The following is an 18,546-nucleotide window of genomic DNA, read 5'->3' on the forward strand; positions in this document are numbered from 1 at the left end:
CATGTCCTGTGTGTTACAATTTCTGAGATCTGTGTGGCAGGGAAAAAAATTTGTCACATGAGAACCCCGCAAAGGGGCATGTCTTAAGATTTGATGTCCTGTTTGATGCATGTATACTCGCGATTCATGAAGATGTCGAGCATAAAATGGGCTTTACGCCACTGCTCTACTTGGCGTGGACGGCCATGGCTGTTGTAGTAGCAGCTCTGTTTAGGGCACAGAAAAATAAATTTAGTGCCATCTTTTGGTTGAGATGTATAGTAAGTGGGAGGCCTCGGCTGCTGTCTAAATACCACTGCTCCCTTTGTTTTTCTACTTACTGGTGAGGTGGGGAGGAAAGCCCCATGTGGGCTTCGGGCTCTGGTATAAAGCACCAGGCCTGGAGGGGAGTTTGACTGTTGGTGCGCTGCTGTCAGTGTGTGCTAGGGACGGCAATCATGACAAGTTATATGACATGATGGATTAGCATCAGTGTGTTTTGGACTCAATTTATACAAAGGATGTATTTCTGAATTAAAAGAATCACTTAATCCTGTTTTCTGGATAAAACCTTAATTTCTGTCTTTTTTAGATAGATTAACATAAAAGTAATTAATTTAAGCCTGCATGCAGAGATTCTGCAACAGTTGCAGAGGAAGAAAAGATGCAACTTACTTTAATTTTGTATTTTATCAGCATAGAAGAGTCCACAATATGCATGCAATTTGCCTTGCTTCAAGATATTACGTGTTAAGAGAGATAATTTGGAATTCTTACTCATTACATCATCAATTTATCTTGAGAATAGCCACTGATAAGATCTCTGACATTTATTTGATTTTTCATCTTGTCTGTACCTGTGTGAGTGAAACTGCAGGTAATCATGAATGTCATCCTTAAATCTAATAAGTCAAAAATCTGTCTATCTATCTATCTATCTGTCTGTCTGTCTGTCTGTCTGTCTGTCTATTTATCTATCTATCTGTCTATCTGTCTGTCTGTCTGTCTGTCTATCTATCTATCTATCTATCTATCTATCTATCTATCTATCTATCTATCTATCTATCTATCTATCTAGTCTTGCAGAACGAGACACTCAGAATAGAAACACTGGCATGCTGCTCCGTTGTAACACACGGTGGGATGCGGATGGAAATGCTGGCCCCACAGGACACACACTTGCACACACACTTACACACACACATAAAGAGCGGACTGCTGTGGGGCTGACGCAAGACTATCTCTGTCTCACGTGTCTCTCCCCTACGGCCGCCCGCTGCTCCTGACCTTCGAGATGTTTTTCTCTCTCCTTCTCCCTCTCCCTTTATTCCTCTCTATTTCACACTCACACACACACACCCTCTCTAACTCACTCACTAGCACACACACTCCTCTCCGCACACCTCCCAGCCACTCAGTATTTTGTCATTAAAAGGCATTGCATTTCAAGCTCGGATCAAGCAGATGGGGCTGCGTAAGCATTGCTGCTCTTTCACGCAGCACCTTGGCTAAAGCACAGAGAGTCGACATGCATTACGGCACGCTCTCTTAAATGCATGCACACAAACACAGTGGTGAAAACACACGCTCATGCACACGCGCAACCTTCCTGGAACTGGAGAATCAGCTCGGTTGTGGATGGCTGATTCATGTGGGTACTGAGCAGCTGAATACCTCAGGACATGCTCTGTGAAACAAGAGGGCTAAACAGCAAAGGTTTGATCTGGTTTTCTTAAGACCAATAGTTCATGATCGAGTGGCATAACTCGAACACAAAAATAGTGACTCAAAGTTCACTGGGTTCATAAAACACACCATGACACAATCAGCCGCCTAACATAAATGAATGTAATATAATTATATCTCCATGCCATTAGACACATTTCTCTGTCTTTCTTTCATTTTCACAACATTTGCATATTCCTTTGGGTGTTTGAGTTGAGCAGCTCTTTCCTTTTTCCTTCTCTTGTCTTCCAAGCAACAAATGTCAGCTAATTACACCATAGCTGTTTGGATGAGCTCCATCTTTCCTTGTGCTCTGCTGTGCTTGCTCTCTGTGGGGCTGCAGGAAAAAGTCAGGCACCAGTTAGAAACAGCCAGGCGTGGAAGGGGGGGTGGTGATCTACAAGGCTACACCCCTCTAGAAATTGATTCCCCAAGAGAGAACTCATCAATACTTATCACAAATGATACAACCAGCTCGCTCCAACCTGTGGGGGATGTAATGTATCATTCACAGTCGGTGATGGAGCAGTAAGAGTTAGACCAGATGTATCAGGTTCGCTAACACTCAACACGGTCAAAAAAGGTATTTCTGTGAAAAGCGACTTATAAAAGATCCCATTAGATCTGGTGACACGCACACACTCTCAGACACAAGGCCATCAACTCAGGCTGAAGGGAAAGTGCAAGTCATTGTCTGTGTGCGTAACAACAAACTGCCACCTTGGTGTGTGAAGTGAAGCCTTGAGGACGCAGCCGCGCCCCTGAGCACAGCGAGCTCTCACACAGAGACAGAGAAAAGAAAAGCAAAGAAAAGGATGGAGAGAGAGGGATTCAGGCTGCACATACACATAAACAACTAAACACTGCACTGTAGGGCACAGTTAACAACCATTTACATTCAGCATTGGCTCAGAGCAGATAGCAAACTCAACGGATGTTTATTAGGCGCCTACGTTTCAGACAAATATTCTGATTAAAATGGGAGAAATCTAATTAATTGCTTGATTCACTGAATGAACCCCGAATTTGTAATGTAATCATAACAACTGCTTTTCAAGGGGCTCTTGTTAAATTTAATTGGGGGAGAAAAAAAAACATCCTCTTTCACTGAATGAATGAAAATCAAATTAGGCCTGAAACTGGAGGAGTCTGCAAGTTTGTTCTGGCGTGCTGTGTAAAAAAAAAAAGATGTAAAAGCAGAAGTGTGTGACAATATGTATTTTAAAAAGTCACGCATCAACTGTTTTGTAACACACAGACATAAACCGGGGGCAAAGAGTGAAAAAGAGAGAGGAGAAGTGAATGCTCTTCAGTACTCACTGTTAGAGATGTCTTCAGCTCTTTGACATAACTGCTGTAACACCTGGAGAAAAAAGCAGAAACAAAAGACCAAGTTCAGGTTATAAATATCATGTGAGTCTTAGGGATAACATGCTTTTCTAAAGCTAGCTTTGATTTATATGATAATAAAGGCTTAGTTTATATGCAGTTCTGTGTTAAAGCTGGAAGTTTTTCCTTTTAAGAAGAGGATAAGGCTTCCAAAACTGCATAAATATCTAACTTACATTCACTAAACCTAGTTTTTTTGGGGATTTTCAAACACATCAAACAACAGCAAAAACATAGTGATGTCTGAACACAGCTGTGGCTGCGCACAGAATTACATACACACACAGACACACAAACAGAGAGATATTCAAACACACAAAAAGTCTCTTTCTCCCCGAGCCCTTTCTTGCAAAACCTGTTTGTTAGAAATGGATCTAGACACTGGAGCTTTGAGTGTGAGGATATTTTCCCCAAACACAAGACAGTTCTTGCAGAGAACCAAGCCTTACCGGCGTTCTCACGCCCATCTCTCATGCATTGTCTCTAAGGCCCTCCTGCGCTCTTACAGCCTGAGCCTAATCTAAACGGCTCACTGTAACAGACGCCATCCTGCTCTGTGTAACATACTACAGCAAACAAACAGCTTTAATTCATGCTAATATACACATATTCTCCTACACAAACAACGCCTGACTCATGCCAAACTCTGCAGAAGTTTTCAGCCTCAACTTCTGCGACGTCAGTTATAACTTGTGCTGGTATGATTAGATGGTATCAAAATAAACAGTAACTTCAGGTCTCCTCATAAGCATGCACACAGACTGAGAGAAGGAGCCTCTTATGGGCATTTCCAGACACACAAACAGCATGTGTGGGTAGCTATCTAACAAGGTCCTGTTGACAGTAAACACATCCATCTGGTCAACAGCAATGTTAGAATCAAGTTTGTCAGACCCTTCATCAGCGCCAGTGTGATCAGCTCTTACAATGATATGTTTCTGGTTCTTAGTTCTGGGACGAATTGTGCTTTTCTTCTAAAAGAGAAGCTTTCTCAGCTGTTTGTTGATATTTTATGTAAATGTCACCCGATGGAGTGAGTCACGGTGTAACAAGAACATACATGGGTATATAACAGCTCATGAGCCTGAGTGATTTTGTCTTTCTTGATGCCTTGCAGTCATGTCAAAGTCTGTGACACATAATGCAACGCACATCTGTCATTACAGCTCAATTTTATCACAGAACAGAAATCACCTCGAATGGCGGTGTTGATAATACCCACACTCATCGAACTGCAATGGCTCCCTTCATTATCTACACTCTCACACAGACAGACAAACACACACGCATGCACAGACTGCAGACACACACAAATACTTTGATAACTCATCGTGGTGATAATGATAACAGAGAGCCAGGTAGGCTGAATTCATCTTCAGCTTTTTCATAAAGGCCTATTAGTGGATGATTAAAGGATCTCTGCTCATAGGGCTTCAGCACAGAAAATGATTTGCCAGCCACGAGGCAGGTGAATTACACTGGATAAGAAAGCCAGTGCTGTCTGCCATCATTTGCCTGACTGGGAATCAGGCTGTTAGTCTATTAACCTCATTTTACTGTAAGATCTACTTAGTTTAACATCAATGGCAGATGGATGAAAACATGACTTTTTTCCTCAGACATGACGTCTGCAGCTCTCTTCAACTCAAGTTTCCAAATGAATCATGTCAGCGCAACTTAACTTTAACTGCAATTAAAATTATTTATTTCTTTATATGTACTGTAAATCATGCTCTCATTGAATTAAATAAATAAATAAATTACGTTAAAATGTCTATATCATAAATAAATTAGTCTAAAATGTCCCATCGGTCTGCATGGTTGACTTGTGGAGGCAAATAGTAATGGATTAGGGATTTCTTCATTGAGCGCTCATCCTCTTTAGGGCACAAGTATCTTGTGTTTTATTCAGAACAGTCTAAAATGTCACCTCAAAATGCTTTTTTGAAGTAACAAATATCCATTTGTCTATCAGGAGAAAACAGCTCAGATTAGCAGATCAATTATCACAGTAGTGGCTGATTGATTAATGACTTGATCAACTAAAACTTTATCTTTTTCAGCTTCACACATCAAATATTTCAAAAGGGACGGTTATCAAAAAGCCCAGGGCTCAACGCCAACATCAAAATTTGTTGCCAGGCCTTGAACCAGCTACCAGCTTTCAGTTGCCAAATCTGAAATATGGTTGCCTTTTGAACACATTTTTATTTTGATCAATTAAGAGGCTTTGCAGTTATATGGCCACGCAGGAAACACTGATTTCTCTTTACACATTTATCATGAAGATCATGAAGTATCATGAAGAATGATGGGAAAGAAGCACAATTAGTTTTTTAAAGCCACTGTGTATTTACATTCCTGGTTTGAACTGAGACATTTTCTCATGTTGTGGTGTTTAAAGTTGGTTTATAGTGTGTAGGATTTTTGTATGGCTGCTGCCTTGGCTTGGTTTCTCTTGTAAAGGAGTTTTTCAAAATAGTTTTGTTCTAAACCAAAGTATAAAAGTAAAACCTCTGACATAACATAATCTCTAAATGCCTTTTTTTCCCAATAACATAATAATTTGATGATGAATTTGTATCTTTACAATAGGAATGCACATCATTATATTTATAACATAATATTGATATGGACTGATATGAGCTTAAATAGTTAATCATTAGGGATGCACAATGTTATCAGCATGATATCAGTAGCAGATGTGAAAATTTCCAATATTTACAACAGTTATATTAGCTATAAAAATCTGCCCATAACAGCAGTAAATATTGGCCATACAACCAAAAAGTTTGTGTTTTTGGCCGGACCGACAGACCTACTTTTTTATTTATTTATAATCCAACCTTACACTTTAAAATGTGTTTTTAGGACTGAACTTCGTAAATCTGTTCATTTAAATGTTGTGTTTTCAGTTCTGAAGTCTTAGGTCTGAACTAACTTCAGTTATCCTTGTTGGTTCCAGTATCTGCCAAAATAAATTTGTTAATGTCAGTAAAGATGTACTGCCAGTATCCCATGTGTCAAAATTTAAAAAATAATTCTAGCTGATACAAACTTTGATACAGATATTTAAATGCAGTGGACATGCAAAACTTCAGTCCTTAAAACACAAAATTTTAAGTTTCAGATAAAACAAATTCACTCATTTGAGTCCTTAAAACACATTTTAAAATGTATTTTAGTGATAAAAAGGAGAAAGACTCTAGCTGACTTCAGTTTGTTGGTCCAGCCTAAACTAAAACTAACTTATGTGTTCGTACAGCTAATATTTCCAGCTGATATAGGCAGATTTTATTTTTATAGCCAAAATATTGGCTGTAAATATCAGAGGAATGGTCATATCTGCCAATATCGATACCTCACTTTTCAGGCTAACATCTGCCGATACCAATATTGTACCAATAATATTGTGCAACCCTAAATATCAGCAGATCTGATATCAGCAAAAATCCACTTTCATGCATTCCTATTAATTATTATTATGGGTTTATATGAACATTATTGGCAATATCAACATAAAATGTAAGTCTATGGAGTTTAAGCCAGGACCAACAGCTCTATAGTAAGCTTTACTTTGTTGTTGTTCATCCTCATTCGTCAAACTTGAAATAGGTAATGATATGGGATTTTTGCAGACTGGGGACTCCTACTGTCCCCAGAGGTGGTTAGAATATATGATGTGGCACAAAGCCCCCAGGAGTCCCGACACTACTTTGAGAACCACTGATTATAGTATTACAGTAAAACTGATAAGTCAGCCGTAAATGTTGGCAGGAATTTTATGTCTGCCAAAACTGAAAACTTTGTTTTTACTAAACATATATATTTTGGGCTTTACGCCTTTAGAGAGGAGGAGAGTGCATAGAGTTGGAAATGGGGATGAAAGAGTCAGGAATGACATGCTTGAGGCCAGACTTGAACCTGGACATAGTCACAGGGCCACCTGTGGCCCATAGTTGACATTTTCAGCTAATATCTGCCAACACCAATATCATCCCTACCTTATGGTGTATTGGGACTTAAGTTTTAGGTCTGAACTTCATTCAAATATCAGCAACGATACCAGGATTGGCTAATAATTTGCACATCGAATATTGACAAAATCCACTTTGGTGCATCCCTACTTTTGACTCATCTGTTTACAGGCCATTTAGTCCCTAGTTCACAAAATACAAGCTGCATCTGTGGTCATGCTCTTCTCAGATCCCTTTAAAATCCAGCTGACTCATAGTGTCCTATACATTTGATTTACCTAGTCCTAACCAATAATACCACAAACATCCATTCATCTTTGGATGCATGTTTGGTTCTCACAACCAGCTACCAAAGGCCAAGCAGTTTCTCTAAATGGCTGGATAAGGCAACCGGGTAAATCATTTTAAGATGTCTTTTAGGAAGTTTTTCCCCTTATTTGGATGGGAGAGATCATCAGAAAAAGGGGAGAGAAAAAGGGGGGAGACAGGCTGAAAGAAGCCACAGGCTGGATTTGACCTCGGGCCACATGCTTCAGGGATGTCAGCCTCAAAGGGCCTGTGGACATGGCCTCTAGTCTATCGATTCCCTATCCAGGAAACTATTAATTTGGTGCAGTCTAATAGATTAAAAATAGCACAAATAATGTCACTTTATCACAACAGGAAAAAATAAGGTCCACTTGAGAATTACTTTAATGAGAGGGACTATGTCTAATCATGATTTTTTTTAACTAACAACACTATTTGAAGTGATAGAACAAATTACTGCCCTGGGTCATGTGAGTGAACTTATTATTTTTGTGTAACAATCAAATGTCATCTTTCTAATAGCTGTCATTACAAGTAATTTCCATCTTATTAACTTGAAAGGCAAAAACACAGAGGAAAAAAACAGAGAAAAACAGGAACTATCTGCAAAGTTATAATTACCTGCTTTTACACTCCAGGCAAGCTCACACATGGGCAGCACACAACCTAACTGTTATGATGTCTCTCTGAGTTGTCTTGTTTGGTTTCCCTAATCTACCCCCCTTTCCCTCAGCTATGCAGATGTTGACTTTACTTTAGGAATCAAAAAGCAGCTCTTAGGCATCCAAACACGGTTAAAGACAAGAGTCTGAGTTTTGTACCAGCAATAGAAGGAAAAGAAGACGAAGAAAGGTCACGCAGCGTGTTTCATGTGAGCCTCCTTTGCTAAAAAGAAGAATAAAAACTGTGTTGGTATTTGAGCAAAGAAAACAAGTGTACTCTGAAAGTACACATATTGAGATTGGCCTAAAATCCCTGGCTTCTGAATATTTGATGCCTTGTTAGAAGAGCGACACTGGTGAGGTGTTTGTCTCTGTTGTCTCAGTTGATCTCTGGCACACGGGGCCCTGTGGGAGTGAGCGAGCGAGACTTGGCCGCAGACATTTTCCTGAAGCCCCCAGAACAAAACAGGCAAGTCTTGACAGTCTGTCCGCCACCGAGTCGTCACACAATCAGTTGCAGGAAACCAATCCCTAAATAGCAGTGATTCATCTCTTCATCACACACAATGCCAGTACACAGTGCACAAAGAAGCTCTCTCTTCCTCTCTCTCTCTCTCTCTCTGTCTTACCCTATCTGTCTCAACCCCTTCCCCCCCAGTGTGGTCTCTCATGCTGCTTAAAAATAAGTGCTTCTCCCAGCTTTCTTTGCCCTGTGATTTACTGGCAGTGTTTAACTGCAGGGCAGCATCTTTTATTGTTACATGATCTGGGGCTGAAAGCTGACAAAATGGAATCTCTGTGCGACTACCTTTGTATGTGAGTGAGTGTATGTTCAGGGCGAAGTAAGGAGCGGGTAGAGGAATAAAGAACTTTGTGTGAGAAACGTTAGTGCGATTCAAATCCCTCCCAGCCTCCCGGTGCTGTGTTGTGTGTGTGTGTTTGTCATTCCTCTAAATGGTTTCTTCCTTGACTTGATGGAGCAAGTGGCATCTCAAGGGAACGGGTTACACCGCACACACACAAAGTAAAGCGCTCAGAGACCGACGAAAAGCTCAGAACATTAGTGCAATCCATTTGTGAGAGGTACAATATATATATATGAAATAGCAGGCAGGATTGTGTGCATCTGTCTTTGTGACTCTGTATGTGCTCATGTTTTTGTGTTGCCATGATAACTCTTCTGTTAATGGCAGGGAGCCCGTTGCTGCATTAGCCAATCCACTTCCTTTTCTTGTTTTTCTATGCAAGATAAATCCCCATTCAGAGATGTAGTCAATCTGGCCTCTTGTGGGGTGACTGTACACTGTTGCATTTGACATGAAATTGTCCAATGCCTAAGCAGTGCCACACATGCCTCTAATACAGCCTCTAATTTGTGACAGAGTACCAATCTGTTACTGTGATTTTTAGCTCTATAAAACATGTGTCAAACCAGTGTGCACAGCAGTCTCTGCACCAGTCTGACTCAGCAAATAAACCGGGAAAATCAGAACTTGATCACAAAGGTGTTTTGGGTCTTTGCTGCAGCTATGGATGTGTTATGGCTTATGTGACAACAGCAAATAATGATACTGCCAATCTAGCAATAAATCAACCATAAGAGCTATGAAGCCATTTCACACTGCATTTTTTCAGCCTTTTGGTGGACACAGCACGTCTGATTGGGCTGCAAACTGCAGCAGCATTAGCTGTGGCTAATGTTAGCTCGGCTTAAGTCGGGGTGCCAGTTTGCCCTTGCAGTCAGAGCATGTAACCCATGAGCAGAGGATACAATCCTTTTAAAACCAGGGTGTCCAAACTTCTTTCACTGATGGCCACAAAGAAATAAATACAAGGATGAGTGGGCCACTTTGACATACCTCATCTTAAATATATCAAAATAGATGTAACCAATCCACTGTCTATTAGGATATGCTTGCTAATTAAGAAAAAACAGCTGTAATTACTGGCTGACAAGGCAAGAAGCCAATGACTGTCATTTGGAGCGGCCAATCAGATTTCAGGGATCACAAGAAAACGACAAGTTCACATAAGAAGTGAATGTAAACAACATCTTTTTTTTGCCTTTATGAGGTTTGTCCACCTTAAAAGTTAGCTCTTGTTTTTAAGTGGCGCTGTAGTAGCCCTGTGACCCACTGACCAACTGGTGACCTGTAGCTTGTGACACAGGACAAGATGTAATGTTGATACAGAGGGGATTTTCTATCAGGAGTCTGTTGATGTTGACCAGATGCTTTGCAAATTTTTCCTGCCATTCCACTGTATCTACTCTATGTGGAATGACGTGGTTTGCCTGCGTGTGCTGCTGAAATTGACCCGCAGCATACCTCAAGGGAAACAAAGCAAAGTGGCACTTCTGGTACACAGTGGAGATGGACCAGAGCATGTGCATCGAAATTGCAAAGACTGACCAGGAAGGGAGCAATTTGCTATGCAGCGCAGTTTGCAAGCAAATCACTATGCAGACAGAGTATGTGGAATTTAGGGATAAGAAATGCAATACAGTCAAGCAGATGCTTTGTGTTCTAACTGAGCCGCATTGCTTTTCATTTTAGAATTTGATACTGTCAGCTTTCAAACGGACCATGAGCTGCATTTGGCATGCAGGTTATAGTTTGGACAACCCTGGGTCTCAATCATATAAAGGCAAAACATCTTTAAAAATGCGCTTCTCTTGTTCGTTTAAGGTAGGATTTCTTCATTGTTCAATGTTCTACAGGTTTTAATGAGTGCCAGATTCAACCCAAAAGGCCTCCTCTATCCAATATAAACACATATTTAATCAGGGAAAAACAATCAGTAAAGCTCATTCATGTAAAGAAGTGAAGACCCTAACATGGTACAACACAAACAAGAGAGGGAACCATGTCAGTGAGGTAATTTCTATCCATTATTGTTATATTTTATAAATGAGAGGACTTGATTTTTATGGAAGGTTCCATGAAATAACTTTTGTTATGATTTGGTACTCAAAACAACAGGATGATTGGGTTGATTTTTCTGTTTCAAATGCTTGTAAAACCTCTTGTTATATAATGTTGTCTTGGATTTGTTGGTATATATTGCATTTGTTGATAAAAAAGTTTTAGTTTGTGACAGGCTATGTAATAGCAATCATTTAACCTCCATAAAGGGCAAATGATAAGGTTTTAGTTTGTTTGTTTGCTTGTTTGTTTGTTTGTTTGTTTATGGTATGGCACTGATATCAGATCTATACTCGGCACTCACTGACTTGCAAATTCAGCTATCAGTTAGTACTGGGAAGGACAAAAAGGTGCAGAATCATTGGTGTAGTGCATATGAGTCCATGGGCTCTATACAGTATACCCACTTCTAAAATCCTTACTCCTAGAATGGCAAAGGCAACAAAAAGTAAATGGAGAGCTCTGGCACATTGCTTTGTAATGCATTACTCCCAACACTGATTTGGAAAAGTTGCCTCAAAATGCATAATCATGTAATTGTCTCAGCCTTCAGTTTTTGGACCAGTGGTGATGGTGAAATCTGCTCTTCTTTTGCTGTTAATTTCATAACAATCCTCACTCCCTGGAGCAGCAATAGTTAGGCGACAATAATCAAATACTGAAGGTCTATTTTAAGTGGACTAAATATGACTTACATGTCTTTTTCCATAACATAGTTATCCTTTGCAGGATGCAGGGGGAAGGTTAACTAATTGCATTTACTCAAAATGCTGTAATTGAGTAGCTTTTTGTATACTGGTGCTATTTTTAGTACAACACATGATGGTCAGTAGCACAGAGACTGGCTCCATATCACATCCCAAAACAGCGAGAGGATCTGGCTGCAGACCTCTGTTATGGGGCGTTTTGGGCTCATCTGTTGCAGATTTCTACTATGGGGCAACCTCAACCATATGGGGAGAAGAGATATACTAACCCGTGTTGGTTTTTCCTTAGTTTGTGGTGTTATTTTAAATTTGATCCCCTTCCCCCTAACCCTAACCTTTAGGGTTCAGGTGCCTAACCACAATCCTCTTTGGGTTTTTCTTAGTTTATGGTGTGTCAAATCAAAACATATCTTCCTTTGTAAATTTTTTGATTTTTGTTCATAAAATTTTGCTGTCGTGAAAAATAGTTACTTACAGCAGTCTCTGACAGCGATGGGAAAATATGCATTTTCAGTATGTCATTTTGGTTCCCATTTGGGAAAGTATGTCTCTTCCTGCCCCACGGCGGTTGCCCCACTGTAGAGGTCTGCAACAGATGAGCCCAAAATGTCCACCATAGAGGTCTGCAGCCATATCCACTTGAAAGCAGCAGCTGCATCTTACTTGATTATAAAGGTGTGACTTTATCTGAACAACCTTGTTGGAGATCTATATTCTCATGCTGTTATTGCCAAAAAGAAAAGATTTAATTTTAAGTAGCGACACAGTACTCAGTACTTCAAGTACAGAGATGAAATACTTTCTACTTTTACTTGGCCAGTAATTTTACTTCTGCATTAGTAAATGTTAACCAAAGTAACTGAAGGAACTACACTGCTGGTCAGAACAACTCCAACAGGAGGAATGATATCAGTCCAGTGTGTCTAGATCATCACCAGTGGATAATCAGAGCTAGCTCAGGCCTGTACAACAGGTTCAGAGTATCGTTACAGCCCTGATGATCCATCAAGATGACGTGTGAAGGTCAGAGTAGCCGTGACCAACACAGCTGTCACATCTCCTCGCAGCACCCTCTTGGCTAACTGGCCTTCCAAAGCACTCAGCACAAAACACGGCCAACTGTGGGAAGCACCGGGGCCAAGGCCAACAGAACATGCCTACAACCCCGGCCGGGCTTGTATCATGATTATATTAACATGACTGACCCCCTTTACAATAACACAAGACTGTGGTTAAGACCCAAATCAAAGGGGTACGTAGCAACCGTGTCAAGAAAAGAGTTGGCATACATCATGACTTCTATTAGTATGGGCTTTCAAATTTTAATTCAACACCCACTGTAGCCACAGTTTTAAATGACTACCAGTTCTGCTGTACGAGCGGAAAGCGCTACAGTGGAGCTGTGTGGAGAGCAGATGTGAATCCACTTTGATTTCAATGCCTGCCTCTGTGTGTGTGCAGCTTCTATTAAATGGATCTGCTGTCTCCCTGATCAAGGGAGTCAATAAAGGGCCAGTCCTGTCAAACCCTCAGGGGTGAGTGTGCATGCACATATGTGTCCATGTGTATGTGTATGTGCGTGTGTTATGGACAGAATCTGAAGTACTCTGACAGGTGAGTGATTGAGTGCTTTCATTTCCCTGCAGCGACAACGAGACATGCACACAGACACATATAGAGTTCAACCCCACACATCCACACATGTACACACACTGGAGGAGGGATTGAGAGAGAGGAAGAGAGAGAGTGAGAGCTGTTGTTTCCTAAAGGATGCTGCTCCTGCCTGCATGCTTAAATTAGCCCTAAATGTTTGGATTACACACGGGAGCTCTCACAGAGGATTTAGCAGCCATAGCCTGGAGTCCGGGGGTTGTGTGAATGTTTCCATCTTCTTCCAAACACACATGCACGCACAAATACACAGGAAGAGGTCTTATGAAGGATCACAAACACATGTCAACCCTTTGCTCAATGCATTCCATGATGAAGTTGCATCCATGTAGCTCAAAATCAAGATAAGGGGAGATGTTAGTAAGTTAAAAGCGGCTCAGTTTCATTCATCAGGTTTCTGCTATGAGCGGACAGCGTTTCAGCGTCACACTTGTTTGATAGTGCAGTCTTGGCTTCAGTTGGTGGGGGAGGAAAGGATATGCTAGCAGACCTAGAGACAGGCAGAGAAAGGAAAAGAAAGAGAGAAGGGGAATGAAGGGAGGTCAGCGCCCCCAGTCTAAGATAAAGGCCCGCTCCCTCCCTTCTGCCTCGGCTTTTCGAAGCCCCTGCCAGGATCGAGAGGCGTCTCACGTTACAGCTGTCTCTCAGTGTCATCGTTCAGTGAGAGAGAGCACAGGCGAGAGAGATAGAGAAAGAGAGACAGACAGGGAGGGAAAGCGGGACAATGCCACAGACCGAGCAGGGTTTGGCTTTCAAAGCTGGATAAGAGAAAAATAACAACAGCGGCAGCAGGTTAAACTGGATGAAGAAACTCTTGTGGTCCGGCTGTCTGGTTGAGATCCTAACAAGTAATATTCCCCTAACATAGAATTTCACTACAACATGGAGAGGTTTCCAAATGACTGGGATGTGTTTTGACCTTTCAAGACAAACGATTTGGAAATGTAGAGTGAGCAGAACTAGCCAAATCATTTCCTCGACACCACCTGGGACTAACTGAAAACATTTCCTAAGAAGAAAAGAGCCGTATTAATATTTTACCACCTTATTTTGTGTCTGGTGAGAAAAGTGAAAGAGAAACACTCATAGAGAGAGAGAGAGAGAGAGAGAGAGAGAGATAGTAATGAATGTGAGACTACGTGCTGTAGGGCTTCTGAGGATTAGGCATCTTTGAGTCGCTACTCTACACATGAGTATCCATTTTAAACTTTTAAAGGCTAAAAACAGCAGCTTGTCCCAGGTCCAGTAGTGTCTAATCCTGTGACTTCTAGCATTTCAGCCTGGGCTGCTAACAAGGTAAGGCCATGTAGGTCATTGCTGTGTAAAGTTTGAGTCTGAGTGAGCGCTTATCTCTTTTCTGCAACTTTTCTCCTGGAGAGAAATAAAGGATGGTTATGAATTTCAGATAAAGACTTCATGGAGGGAAGGGTGCTGTATGCGCAGATTCCTACTCCTAACAGTAGCGCTTACACAGCTGACACAGAGAGAGCTGATTGTACCAGTGTCATTTGTATAAAACATGCTCTGAACAAATACACATATAGCTTTTGCACAGCACAAAACTGCTTTCGTATTTGTTTTCCTCTATCCTTGTCATTTCTCATGGCGTTCTGTAGGAGGTAAATATTTAAAATTCTAGCTTAGCTTGAAGCCGTCTTTGCCAGCACAGCTAAAATAAAAGCCTTTGTGGCAGCAGTGACCAGATTTTAAATGCTGAAGAAGATCAATAAATGGGGGCTGTCGAGGCGCAATCTCATGCATTTGTGTGTGTCAGTGTGTGTGTCTTGCCCCCATGTGTAAATGCAAGTGCTCTGACTGCAAGTGATGTTTGTGTGTGAGTCTACGTGCATCCTAACACCCACCTAGGCTCACAGCTCCCCTGCCTGCTACAAGCTACTCTATAGTATCATCAAGAACCCCACTGACCCAGGAGGCACGCCAATAGAGAAACCAATATCACTCCCATTCCCACATCCCAAACCTTTTCCCATTTCTTTTCCATTCCCAGTATCCTTTTCCCATCTGAGCGCATGCAGCCAGCATGGGTGTATCAAGAGTAAAGTGTAAATACAGGCCCCCTGCCACAGATTGAGGATGTCAAGGTGTGGTAAACATCAGGCTAAATAGCAGGTTTTCCAGACCTGAGTGCCATTTCCATAAATGCATTCCTGCTAAAATAAAAAGAGAGGCAGCTACAAGAGGAAGGAGAGGTGGGAAATTACAGCAAACATATTGTTTTATGCTGTTTAAAACCAGCAGAGTAAATGTACAGACAGCCTGAATGTCTCTAATGAACCCAAATAACACTGATGTGATTTCCTTTTAAGACAAGAAATGCATTCATTATGTCGCCATGTTTCTTGTCTAAAGACAATATTAAATGGATGCTTTCAGCTCACATAAAGCGATAACCTTCTTTGCTATGTCTTTACCACATGAATGTGCAACGGAGACAAACAGTGAATCACGAAGACTGGCTGCTCCAACGAAACAAAAAGTACATCTGTATTTTCACCCCCTCGCTAATGCACAAAACAAAAACAGCCCTGAAGTGGAAAAATCATCAGGACCTTTTGAGACTTCATTAAAAGAAACTAGCCTGGACTTTCCGAACAAGGCATCTCTCTTTGGAGGGGGAAAATCAACCTTTTCACCTTGCTGGTGGAAAAACAGGCATCCCAACGAGACAGAGCATGCACAAACAACCTTGACTTTCATCAAGGAAATTCTCACATTGAATGATAAATAGAGGCCCAGGGGACGAGCAGCAAAGAAGCAGCTTATCGCCTTTCCCTCCCAAATTTGGCCGCTCTGTCTCCCGTCTCCTGAAAGTCAACACGGGGTGACCCACATGCACTTTACACTGCTTGTTGTTTGGTAATTAATCCACCGTATGTAATCCATGCAGAAATGTAGAGAAACTAACATGAATGCTTTTCCGTTTTGGCTCCTCTAACTGTTTAAATAGTTAATTTGTTTGTACAACAGGAGGCATATGTTGCCTTATCTCATTAGCTTTGTTTCAAGTTAAAGTTGTTATACAGACACAGACATTTATGGCCACTGACTGTCTTAACACTTGACACTGTTACTTTAAACGTCGCTGTCTGAGCATGCACTTTAGACAATGTACCCTGATGCTTATCAGAACATCCAGTGAACAGACAAGGACACCAAAATAGCAAGGTAACATAAGGTTAGGTAGATCATCTGAGAGCTAACCAACTTTCCAACTGAGAGGACATTAACCTGCGAGGCTTTGTAAACACGTATCAATATATGAGCTGGGCCCGCAACACACAGAACACAACTGAAGGCTGAGACAGATACAGAAGTGCTGATTTGATCTGTAACAATAAGAAGTATTATCAATCTAATGCTTAGAAGCTTTCAGGGCTTTCACTAAAACCCTGATCCTTCTCAAAGGACCATTAGCCCTTACAGGATTAATGTCTGATAAAAGTCATCAGATTCTTGCTACATTATTTCTTTTGTCATTCTTGTTTTCTGCATGTGTGTGCATGAACAGTCATATGCAAATGGCTGACAGATGAAGGGAAGGATGAGGAAATGTGATCAGGACTCTGTCTAATGTTCACTTCTTGAATCATTTGGTTAACACAGAGCAGACCTCTACTTCCTCTCTGAATTTCACAGCTCTGTGTCAGCGCTCTCATGCAGAGATTTGACAGAGTTCCCAGATGGCTATTATTATCAATCGATTGTTTGTAGGTCTAATTAATCTAGGTCTAAATATAAAATACTTACATCAGTCGTCATGAAGAATTTGGGTTACAAGATAGGCATAGAGTGATAGCACTTTCTACAGTTGATAAGTGTTACGTTTTCAGAAATACTGGATTAATAAAGTGACATATTTTGTCAATATCAACTAGACAGCTTCTTATTATGCCTTAAGAATATGAACCACTAACTTAAAGACTTAATCTGCAACAAACTAGAAGCTGGTATTGATGTTTTATAATGATATTAGGGCTGTCAAATCATTACTTTTTAATCTCAGGATTTCTAAGATACTAGCACAGTCAACCCGTTTTTAGGCACATTTTGGGAGTCCACTGTTTGTATTTAAAGCTGTTTTGGTTTCATTTTGGAGGGATGAATGATACCATCGGTACATATCAGTATCTGCAAATCTTAGCTTAAAAAATGAATAAGTGGTATTGGCAGATACAGACATTTCTGCTCATATTTCACCTACGTCAACTGAAGTCTTTTCTTTATTCATTATCATTCCTTACACTTTAAAGTGTGTTTTAGGGACTGAAATGTATTCATTTGTTCATCCTCTAACTTTAAATAGTTTGTTTTAAGGACTGAAGTTTAAGGTCTGGACTATATTTAAATATTAATATCGGTATCGGCTAGAATTGTTTTGTAAATATCGGCATATCGGATGTGGCAAAAATCCAATAACATGCAACTCTAAGATTTTTGACCGTCTAAAGCTAAGGATAACTCCTTCCTGCTAGGATACAAACCTCCTTTTATTTTGAAAGAAACTTCAGTTCAAAGATTATGGTTTGTTCCAGCTGATCTCTAACCTGACACGTCAGATGGATTTGTTTTACACATCCATCTGGAAAACCTCCCATAGACTGTGTTTGTGAAAGGGCAGAGCCTTTGAAAAAATTTCGGAGGGTGACTGAATGAACGTTCTGCCTGTCACCTCTTATGGACCAACCAGAGCAACAAAGCACGTGACGTCCCAGGTGTGCTACCAAGGAATAAACTCCATAGAGAACTGCATAACGCGAACCATGGCAACTTTTGTCGTTTTTGAAAAGAAAATAACGCTGTTATTTTTGCTGAAAATAATGCTATTCTTTGTTCTTTTAACGAAGAAATGTCGTCGAGTTCTGATGAAACAGATGCTATAGCAGCATCTATGCTAATCTTTTCTGCCATAATTGTACCGGCCTCTTGTCGCCACTTGCTTACATCACAACTCCGCCATGCCCAAAAGTACTGCCTCTCTTACTCCTGTCACTTTCTCACAGGGTCGAATCTGTTCAGATGGTAGCTTTGCAAGATGGAATCCATCTGCTTTGCAAGGTCAGCTGATCTCCGCACTAGGAAATTCCAAGTTACCAGTGGGATACATCACCCTGAATGCCCCCTGAACTCAGAATTCCAACATGAAAACTTGTAGGAACTTTACAACCCCAAGTTACCAACTCAT

General features: G+C 40.8%; 1 protein-coding gene across 16 annotated transcripts in view; it reads right to left on the reverse strand.

Moving 5' to 3' along the window:
• Positions 1-18,546, reverse strand: part of baz2ba (bromodomain adjacent to zinc finger domain, 2Ba) — a 105,350-nt gene that overhangs the window by 82,402 nt on the left and 4,402 nt on the right. For all 16 annotated transcript variants that reach the window (XM_041786608.1, XM_041786524.1, XM_041786777.1 and 13 more), the window contains exon 2: positions 3,025-3,067. The gene's annotated coding sequence lies outside the window, so the exon portion shown is untranslated. The remainder of the gene's footprint in view (positions 1-3,024; positions 3,068-18,546) is intronic.

Source organism: Cheilinus undulatus, linkage group 1, assembly GCF_018320785.1.
Source record: "Cheilinus undulatus linkage group 1, ASM1832078v1, whole genome shotgun sequence".
NCBI classification, from domain to species: Eukaryota; Metazoa; Chordata; class Actinopteri; order Labriformes; family Labridae; genus Cheilinus; species Cheilinus undulatus.